This window comes from Triticum urartu, chromosome 5 (assembly GCF_003073215.2).
Source record: "Triticum urartu cultivar G1812 chromosome 5, Tu2.1, whole genome shotgun sequence".
Classification (NCBI taxonomy): Eukaryota; Viridiplantae; Streptophyta; class Magnoliopsida; order Poales; family Poaceae; genus Triticum; species Triticum urartu.
In genome coordinates this window covers 137869629-137880731 of record NC_053026.1, presented here as the reverse complement: position 1 = coordinate 137880731, position 11103 = coordinate 137869629, and the positions used below count along the sequence as shown (strand labels likewise).

The 11103-nt window shown below is 45.7% G+C and overlaps 1 long non-coding RNA gene across 1 annotated transcript; it reads left to right on the top strand.

The window, feature by feature from the left end:
• The first annotated feature begins 6930 nt into the window (after positions 1 to 6930).
• On the top strand, positions 6931 to 10887 carry LOC125508217. The gene is made up of 4 exons (XR_007283264.1): positions 6931 to 7402; positions 7484 to 8300; positions 8967 to 9071; positions 10262 to 10887. It is a non-coding gene; the product is annotated as an uncharacterized LOC125508217 (long non-coding RNA).
• The last annotated feature ends 216 nt before the right edge of the window (positions 10888 to 11103 follow it).

Here is an 11103-nt window from a genome sequence, read left to right as displayed (position 1 = left end):
TATGACTATCGCTACCGCTTAGTGATAAAGTGAAGCAATTACATGGCGATTGCATTTCATAAAATAAAGTGACAACCATATGGCTCCTGCCAGTTGCCGATAACTGTGTTACAAAACATGATCATCTCATACAATAAAATTTAGCATCATGTCTTGAACATATCACATCACAACATGCCCTACAAAAACAAGTTAGACGTCCTCTACTTTGTTGTTGCAAGTTTTACATGGCTGCTATGCGCTGAGCAAGAACCGTTCTTACCTACGTATCAAAAACCACAACACGGTATAGTGATTGCTTTTTGATCTTTAGAAAGAACCCTGTTCATTGAATCTGATTCAACTAAAGTTGGAGAAACTTACACCCACCAGCCACCTGTGTGCGAAGCACGTCGGTAGAACCAGTCTCGCGTAAGTGTACGTGTAATGTCGGTCTGGGCCGCTCCATCCAACAATACCGCTGAATCAAGAATCAACTAGTGACGGCAAGCAATATGTATATACCCATGCCCATAACTCCTTTGTGTTGTACTCGTGCATATAACATCTACGCATAGACCTGACTCTGATGCCACTGTTGGGGAACGTAGTAATTTCAAAAAAAAATCCTACGCACACGCAAGATCTAACATGGTGATGCATAGCAACGAGAGGGGAAGAGTGTTGTCCACGTACCCTCGTAGACCATAACCGGAAGCGTTATGACAACATGGTTGATGTAGTCGTACATCTTCACGATTCAACCGATCCTAGTACCGAAATTACGGCACCTCCGTGATCTGCACACGTTCGGCTTGGTGATGTCCCACGAACTCTTGATCCAGCTGAGTGTCGAGGGAGAGCTTCATCAGCACGACGGCATGACGGTGATGATGAAGCTACCGGCGCAGGGCTTCGCCTAAGCACTACGACGATATGACCGAGGTGGATTATGGTGGAGGGGGGCACCGCACATGGCTGGAAACAATCAACTTGTGTGTTCTAGGATGCCCCCTGCCCCCGTATATAAAGGAGCAAGGGGGAGGCCGGCCGGCCCTAGGGCGCGCCAAGGAGGGGAGGAGTCCTCCGCCTAGTAGGAGTAGGACCCCCCTTTCCTAGTCCAATTAGGAGGGAAGGGGAAGGAAGGAAGGGAGAGGAAGAGGAGAAGGAAAGGGGGTGCGCCTCCCTCCCTAGTCCAATTCGGACTCCCTATAGGAAGGGGGCGCGGCTGCCCCTTGTGGGCTGCCTCCCCTCTTCCCTATGGCCCATGAAGTCCCAACTTTCCCCAGGGGGGGGGTCCGCTAACCCTCCGGCACTCCGGTTTTCTCCGAAATCACCCGAAACACTTCCGGTGTCCGAATATAGCCGTCCACTATATCAATCTTTATGTCTCGACCATTTCGAGACTCCTCGCCATGTCCGTGATCATATCCGGGACTCCGAACTACCTTAAGTACATCAAAACACATAAACTCATAATACCGATCGTCACCGAACGTTAACCGTGCGGACCCTACGGGTTCGAGAACTATGTAGACATGACCGAGACACGTCTCCAGTCAATAACCAATAGCGGAACCTGGATGTTCATATTGGCTCCCACATATTCTACGAAGATCTTTATCAGTCAAACCGCATAGCGATATACATTGTTCCCTTTGTCATCGGTATGTTACTTGCCCGAGATTCGATCGTCGGTATCTCAATACCTAGTTCAATCTCGTTACCAGCAAGTCTCTTTACTCATTCCGTAATGCATCATCCCGTAACTAACTCATTAGTCACATCGCTTGCAAGGCTTATAGTGATGTCCATTACCGAGAGGGCCCAGAGATACCTCTTCGATACTCGGAGTGACAAATCCTAATATCGATCTATGCCAACTCAACAAACACCATCGGAGACACCTACAGAGCATCTTTATAGTCACCCAGTTATGTTGTGACGTTTGATTGCACACTAAGTGTTCCTCTGGTATTCGGGAGTTGCATGATCTCATAGTCATAGGAACATGTATAAGTTATGGAGAAAGCAATAGCAACAAACTAAACGATCATCGTGCTAAGCTAACGGATGGGTCAAGTCAATCACATCATTCTCTAATGATGTGATCCAGTTAACCAAATGACAACTCATGTCTATGGTTAGGAAACATAACCATCATTGATTCAACGAGCTAGTCAAGTAGAGGCATACTAGTGACACTCTGTTTGTCTATGTATTCACACATGTACTAAGTTTCCGGTTAATACAATTCTAGCATGAATAATAAACATTTATCGTGATATAAGGAAATATAAATAACAACTTTATTATTGCCTCTAGGGCATATTTCCTTCACTTGCACCGCTCCGGCGAACCTGTACGAGGGAACCGATGACCGGCTGTTTGAGGGAGATCGGACAAGGAGGAGACGCGCTACCCCAACTCTTCTTCTGCTGCATGGCACTGCGCGTCTGGTGGTAACGATCTGTGATCCATCTCCCGTAGCATGTTCTTGGTTGTTCTGCACGTAGGAAAATTTTAATTTGCAGTTGATGCACCCTACCATAGAACCCAATAGGGCACACGTGGCATCCATAGCGACCTCGTGCGAGCGTGCGGCCGCATGCTACTAAGCTCCACGTTATACTGCGTGCAAAATGGATGTGGGCGGCGCTTAATTGGAGGAGGGGGGCAGTGATTTCGGCGGAAGCTGTTGCGTCATCGGCCGGGGCATGTGGGACGGGAAAGGAGGAGGATGGTGTGGGTGGTGTGTGGATTACCTGACCATATCGATGAGGCCACGCAGCAAGAAGAATGGTCGCCGGCGAGGAGGCGGCGCTGCAAGAAGAAGGGTCGCCGATGAGAAGGCAGCGCTGCAAGAAGAAGGGTCGACGGTGAGGAGGCTGAGCTGTAAGAAGAAGGGTCGCCGGCGAGGAGGCTGAGCTTCCACTAAGCAGCAGTGAAGGTTTGAACTTGGAAAGAAAGGATGAACAGTTGAAATGTGGCTTTTGGTGGGAGGGAGGGGGCGGGGAGATAGATATTTCCGCGGTGGCAAAAAAATTCGCTCGATGCCGCGAGAAACTGGCGAGCAAGTGTGGTTGAAGCGGGGGCGGTGGACTGTAGACGACAAAGCTTCTTGCGTAAGCCAGACAACACGGTGCGCCAAGATATTTTATATTGCATCCCACATGATTCTTTCTAGTAAACTGTTTGTGGTATACCTGATTTTTTGATTATGTTTTGAAACACAAAATGGTGTTACGGAGGGAAAGAATGGTGTTTGAATTGCTAGAACATTTACGTATAGTGAACATGCAACTAGTACATGAGTGTCGTGTTTAAATTTGGAATTATTCTGGTTTCGTTTGATATTTTTATGCAGTAACTAAGTTTCTAGGCATTTAATGTGCATATTTCAAATTTGAGCTACAAGCACATGCTCTAGTGCACCAAAGTTTGTTAAAAAATCACATGTGTGTCCTTGGGTGACTTTATAGGTCCCATGCAAGAAATGAGAATGAAATTCAAACATCTGGGCGTCGTGGCTCGGCCGGAAGATTGAGAAACTTATTTTTTTTTAATTCCTATAAATCCAAAACACGGCTAAAAATCATAAAACTTGGCATGGTGTCATGACATGGAACCAACATGCCGCGGTAAATTTTTTGGCCAAATTGGGACAAGCTTTGGTGTAAGCTTCTTGCAAACCGGAGCTTCCCTCACGAAGGCTCGTGGTTCCGAGAGGGAACGTGTCACCTCCGTGTGCGAAACAACATATGTACACTGTCTCATCCCGCCTTAATTTTTTTACACAGCCAGATTAGACCAAATAGAAGTATCATGCTAAATTTTGGAATTATTCTGGGTTCGTTTGGCATTTTTACGCATTAATTAAGCTTCTGGACATTTAATGTGCATAATTCAAATTTGAACTACAAGCACATGCTCTAGTGCACCAAAGTTTGTTGAAAAATCACATGTGTGTCCTTGGGTGAATTTATAGGTCTCATGCAAGAAAGAGAATGAAATTCAAACATCTGGGCATCGTGGCTCGACCGTAAAGATTGAGAAACTTGGTTTTTAATTCCTGTATATCCAAAACACGCATGAAAATCATGAAACTTGGCATGGTGTCATGACATGGCACCAACATGCTGCGGTAATTTTTTTGGCCGAATTGGGACAAGCTTTGGTGTAACCTTCTTGCAAACCGGAGTTTCCCTCAAGAAGGCTCGTGCTTCCGAGAGGGAACGTGCCACCTCCGTGTGCGAAACGACATACGTACACTGCCTTCTCCCGCCTTAATTTTTTTACACAGGCAGATTAGACCAAATAGAAGTATCATGCTAAATTTTGGAATATTCCGGGTTCGTTTGGCATTTTTTATACATTAATTGAGTTTTTAGGCATATAATGTGCATAATTCAAATTTCAACTACAAGCACATGCTCCAGTGCATCAAAGTTGGTTGAAAAATCACATGTGTGTCCTTGGATGAATTTCTAGGTCCCATGCAAGAAATGGGAATGAAATTCAAACATCTGGGCGTCGTGGCTCGGCCGTAAAGATTGAGAAACTTGGTTTTTTAATTCCTGTAAATCCAAAACACGCCTGAAAATCATGAAACTTGGCATGGTGTCATGACATGGCACAATCGCAAATAATTCATCCGTGTGAAGTGTCATCAATCGAAGACACTTTGATCTGGCTGACCCGTTTCTATTTAGTTACCTAATCGCAAATAGTTAATCCTTCTGAAGCGTATGCCCCCAGTCACACACACCTTTATCTAGTTGCCCGTTTCTATTGTTCCTCCTCATCACAAACAGTTTATCCGAGTGAATCGTATGTCGTATATCGTACACGCCTTCATCTAGCTGCCCGTTTTTTTGTTCTGCCTCATAACAAACAGTTAATTGAACTGAACTGTATGCCCCGCATCGCACATGCAACTAAAATCTGAACCGGGTTTGATGGCTCCGTCATCGCAAAGTTTTGCACCTTTTTTGACGGTTCTTTTACACCACCGTTTGCGATTATTGCATCGCACGCAGTTTTGTCGAAGGGTCTCTGATCGTAGTGTCGCGTTAACAACATCCTGCAGTAGTGCATGGTGCCACATCAAATTCGCGCATTGGGTATTCAAACACTACACACACCACTTCCATATAGATACTTGGGCCACATGCACATAGTGGGTTTATCTTCATACAATACTCCCTCGCGAGGTTATCGGCGACAGGCTAGCCCATTTTGCGGGGCCGTGTGGACGTCCATCACTTTGACCAACAACGAGCGGAGAGAGGTTGTATGATCAAGTTAGATTCTGCTTGGTCTGTGTTACAGTACGTCTTGGTGAGATTCCCTTCCCCGACATGTGTGTGGGGCTACTTCGCGCTACCTTCAACCTCCGTGGGATCGGGGAAGTCCGGTTAATTTGCAAGACATACGTGCCACATCAAAAGTTATAATGGTAGTTAAATATCATACACCACACCCTTTTCATAAATATAGTAGCGCCACGTATAGCCAGTCCAATTAGTAACTTTTTTAAGCTCCTTCCAATAGTACTAGTGGAGTACTGACAACATCTGTAGTAGAGTATGCAGTGCTCATAGTACTCCCTCCTTCCATTTATATAGGGCCTAAGAGCAAGTCTAATAAGGCCTAGTCAGCAGGCTATAAGACTTGTCATGTCATTAAAATCCTACTTGGAGGAGTGAGAAGAGAGGAGAGAGAGTGAAGCGGGCTCTTATTCTACAGCCCGGCTATAACACATAGATCAAGAAAAAATAGTATGCATGCAACTCTCTTCCAATCATATACCTTGCTCATGCAAATATTAAATGCTTAGAGCCAACCTAATAGCCATTCTAAGAGCCAACCTATTACTTATATGAGTATTTTTATGATGGCTCTAAGTGAGGTGGCATCTCTTTATAGCCAATAGCCGGCTACATTATTAACCATGCTCTAACGTTTTCAAAACCGCCTTTGACTATTGACAAGATTAATAGTACATGAGATGTATAATGTGAAAATATATCATTGGAAGCTCCTTTCACATACGAATTTGACCGTATGCTTTGTGTAAGTTGCATGTCATATATTATTACTCTAACATTTGGTCAAAGTTAGGCCTCGAAAAACGCATTAGGCCCTGTATAGATGGAAGGAGGGAGTAGTAGTGGAAGTGGATCCTGTGACGTAGGTATCCCTGCCTTACCCTCCCTCGGTCCCGGCTGGGCGCCCATGCTTGTCTAGGCCCCGTGTCAGTTACGATGGGTTCACTGCCTATGCTGCGCGTACGGGCAACTCCACCCTTCCCAACCTTGTCTTTCTCTAATCATGTGAGACCTACTGGCTACTATGCATGATTTTGCAGCATTCCATTAAGTGTCGGCAAGCTTCCAGAACTTCATACCCAGATGATATACTATTGGTGCTAGGACATGATTGATTTAGTTTTTTGCGGTCCGGTACCGCATGAAGGCCACAGTACTCTTTTGTAGATATCATCCACGGGTATTCTCCCTGGTCTCCTCGATTAACTTTCCTTGCCCTTTGCACTCTAGAATGCATCAGGTATTCGAGCTCTTAGGTGAAGGCGCTCTTGCGTGTACGTTCGACGGGCTTTCTTCCACCTTCATGGCCGCCGCGCACATTCTGCCGCGGCTCCTCATCCCTCCCCGCGTCCACCTCCCACGCCGCCCCGCGCGGACGCCGGCTCCTCGCCGTGGGCCGCGCACGGGTGGTTGCACTCCTTCCGCGCGGCCAACCGACTTTAAAGTGACGCCCCGGGCGTCTCGACAGTAGCTGCAGAACGGAGGGCCTAGACGCGGCAGATGGCACTGGGCAGACATGGGGCACGGGGTCCACTTCGCTCCGCGGAGCGCGGGCGGCCGTCCCTCTCCTTCCCCGGCCGGGCCGCCCGGCCGCTCCCACATGCGCCGGGCCGCACGGCTCTTCCTCACCCGCAGCCTCACGGCCTCCCTCCTGCGCGTCGGCGGCCACCGCCTCCCTCCAGAGCGCCGCCCGCCGCGCCGCCTACCTCCCCCGCGTCGCCGGCCACCGCCTCCCTCCCCGCACTGATTGGCCGCCGCATCCCTCCACCACACCGACGGCCGCCGCATCCCTCCCCCACACCAACGGCAGCTGTATCCCTCCCCCGTGCAGACGGCCGCCGCATCCCTCCCCCACACCAACGGCAGCTGTATCCCTCCCCCGTGCAGACGGCCGCTGCAAGCTCCTCCCGCTCATGGCCGCCGCAAGCTCCTCTTGTACGCCAACCTCCACCCCGCCTTCCCCCTCCATTCTCCCTCATGCTCGGGCGCCAGCCATCCTTCTTCCACACGCGCGGCACCTAGATCCACCGCCGGCCGACCTCCCTCATCCCGTTTGTTGGCCGCCGTCCATGTCGTACCATTTTTTCTGGAAGGTCTGAACTTTTTTCCAAAGCAAACCAATTTTCCATTGATCTCTGTCTACCTTCCCTAATCTCTGAATTTTTTTGCCACAGAAAACCAACTTGGACTTCGCTTACGACCTTTGCACCATTTTGAGCGCCGGCAGCTCCTTCCTTTGCCATTGATACAGCCATCGACATGTACTGAGTGTTCCTTTGCAAGTTCAATCAGTGTCATCGCACAAGTTCAGAAGTTTGATTTTGTGAAGAAGTATGAAAATTCTCAGTGCAAATGTGGAAAACCAGAAAGTTATAATAATGGTGTACCAAAAGTTCAAGGATAGTAATCCGAGAACGTGGGAGCAACTGCTGATGGAGGCGGAGTCAAAATCTCGTGACTTTCTGCTGCAGATCTTCAGCATGGACTTCGATGAAGACACTCCTCTGATGTTAATGCGCATTTGCATTTTAATAAAGAAGTTACAGAATTTCAGTTCCTCGGTACTTATAAGATCTTCAGAGGATGACAGAGGATGCCCATGTGTACTGTGTACAAGCCAGCCAACCATGTATAAGGATCCAATGGAAGACTAGCAATTGACCGTGGAGGACGTACTGGATCCCTGACATGATGCAATTAGTCATCAGTGTCGATGACTGATTTGTTTTGTTTTGTACAAGTTAAAACATCAGCGGCCATAGGGAAGGAGACCTTCCCAGACCGTGCCCCTGGACAATGCAACAACGAATTGGACGCCATTTCCGCCTCTCTGCCAGCAGTGTCGTTGTCCCCTTCTAGCTCAGCACCAGTTTCCCCACCTCATGATACGGTCTGCAGGTGCTTGTGAGTTGTCTGCTAGGTGTTGTTTAAGTGTCACAGACGACGTGTTGTCTCCTGGCATCTGGATTAGCTGCCGACTGCAAATAAAAGGTTGGAACTTCCTGTCTATTTTGGTTGGTAATATGTATCAACAAAATTCTTTTCTACATGGTAGTTCAAGTATTTTTTAAAAATCTCTACAGGATAGTTCATGTGTTGCTAGCAGATAAGTTCAAAGAACAAACCGCCACAAGTACTCAATTTCATATCATTTTATTTTGTTTAAATTAAATCAGCTCTACTACATAAGCTATTCAAGTTCAGAGCTAACAACATCATCAGTTCGGACATGAAACCAAATCTAAAATTAAAACCCCCAAAAGGTTGACTTCTATAAGTCCATGTTCCCAGACCGAGTCCGTTCAAAAAATCTGATCATACGAGTCCACTGTTTCATTTTGCTGAGTTTAGAAAGAAAAAATGATGTTGTTTTTGCCATTTTCAAAATTTCTCTTAAACAAAAAGTTCATTATTAAAATGTTTTGTGCCTATCCTTACATTAGCTAGTCTTCACCATGTCCAGATGGTGCCTAGGAGAAGTGAAGATAAGGTTTATATTGATGTTTATGATAGTTGAAAGATTAGGTGTGAAAAATATTTTCTTGCAGGCTACTGAATGTTTCAGTTCGTTGTGTGTGAATTTTGTTGTAGCAAAAAAATTTCTCTTCCTCTCTAAATCTCCTCTCTGTCACTAATTTATTTTCTCTCTGAATGCAGCACGAGCGAGGCTGGAGCAACTGCAGACCGGTGACGAGAACCACTCTTCAGTTCTGCTATTCGTGTATTGGAAGTACGTATCCTCTATCCAGGCAGGAGGTAGAGGTAATTTCTCCCCTAATGCATGTGTCATGCGTGCCTTTTTTTGGCCACACAAAGTCACTAACTGTCCTTGTTGGTAACTGCAAGTTGAACCACTACGAAGTGGCATTTGCAGAAATACTGTGTTGCTACTTTTCTTGGTTGTAATCCCGTGAACCATTTAATTAAATGCATTGCCACTCCCTTTCCTATATAAAGGATATGATTGATGTGATGCAGTAATTCTTTCATTTCCATTACTAGCAAGTAAACAATTACTAGTTCATACTGATGCATAACTTTATGCATATGGCAATTAAAAAAGCAACCAGTTCATACCTTTTTTTGCGGGTGAGCAACCAGTTCATACCCACTGCGCTAGCCACCTGAAAAAGCATAGCTTTAAGTATTTTGGCACGCCGCCCCAGGCCGTTCACAGCCGCTACCCCAGTCCGTTCACCACTGCCAATCAAGATCATTCAACGAGGGGGCGTTCAACAAAAGCAATGGTCACAACTCAAAATCTTTCGTCTCGTTTTCTTCTGCCTCTGTAGTTTTCTTTTTTGATTTTGGGGACTGAGTGAGTGCATTTCACCAAGGCATCCCATGTGCTGATGGGTATGCTTGCTTAGCACAAAATTCATAAATTGTCAATTTATTTTGAATTGAACTGATGCTGATCTTGATTCAGACCAGAGGGGAGTAGCCAGAACTAAAATGATTCAATTCATCATTGGCACCCCTGTAAACCAAACAGTGAAGAACAAGCTTCAGTACAAGAAAAAATGGGTCGTTCAGTTCAATTCTGAATTATAGGTGTGTGAACACATCCTACACAGTAACTAGGTCAACCGTGCATTTCCAAATACATCAGTTCACCTTGAATAAAATACCGAAGTGCACCGTGTAGATTTCCATCAGTTCGCTTATAAAAAAACAGAAAGTATTTGGAAAGTATTTGAATAAAATATTTTGTGGGTAAGTAAACTAATCATGTTCTTGTAGTTTGGAGGGAAAACATAATAACTTCTACGGAAATAAATATAGAAGTTCATATTTCAAAACAATGAAGTATTTGGGAAGTAAAATGAAGTATTTCAAAGTACACATCTTTTTAGGTTTCATTGTGAACATGTAATGTTACTGTACATGAACTTGTTGTTCTTTTTACATGAACTTGTGCATGCTAATTGATGGCTGTTGTGTGTGTGCAGGGACGGTGGCATGAAGCAGTTGAGTAGGTGTGCGTGGTGAGCAGCTACTGAACTTATTCAAACAATACAAATACAGTCCCACACAGCCTCTCAACACCACTTCTCGAACCTGCTTGAACCTTCATGGCCCAGGCCGTTCACTGCCTCCACACAAGGCCATTCGATGACGCAGCGCTCAAGCCGTTCACCTCCGCCACACAAGGTCGTGCGACGACGCAGTGATCAGGCTGTTCACCTCTACCACCGCAAGCCGTTCACCTTTACCACAGGTGGTCGACGCAACGCTAAGGATGTTGTGTTCTTTTTTAGTACATGTTATGTGTGCTTTTCAGTTCACCTAGTTGGCAATTCTATGTCCAATTTCTCCTCTGTTTATGTGTCTTCCTGTAGCACAAGAGGTGTTGTGTGTTATGCCTTAATAAGCAAATATTGTTTTGTTCTCAGTATTCTGATGTAGGCCAAAATGGTGAACATTTAAACATCAGCCCAAATTAATAGAACTGAGATGTTCTACTTTGAGTAAACGGGTGAACCTAGATGCAACAAAGCTCTGCCATTAGCCATGGGGATTATCAGTTCATGTGTATTGTATTCTTTTTGTCCGTTAATGTATTTTCTTGTTTGTCAGGTCATGTGCAAGTTTGTTATCAGTTCATGTGTATGTGTGTAGGTAATCACTACTATTGTTGCTAGCTATCAATCTGACTGTGGTATTACTGCGACTGCTCTATGTAATTAGCCCCTTTGTTGGGTGAAACTCCTACTGCTTGCTAGCTTTGGAATTGTAAAAACACAACAAGTTCGCAAATTAAAAGTTGTAAGTTCAACATGACGTCGCTGAT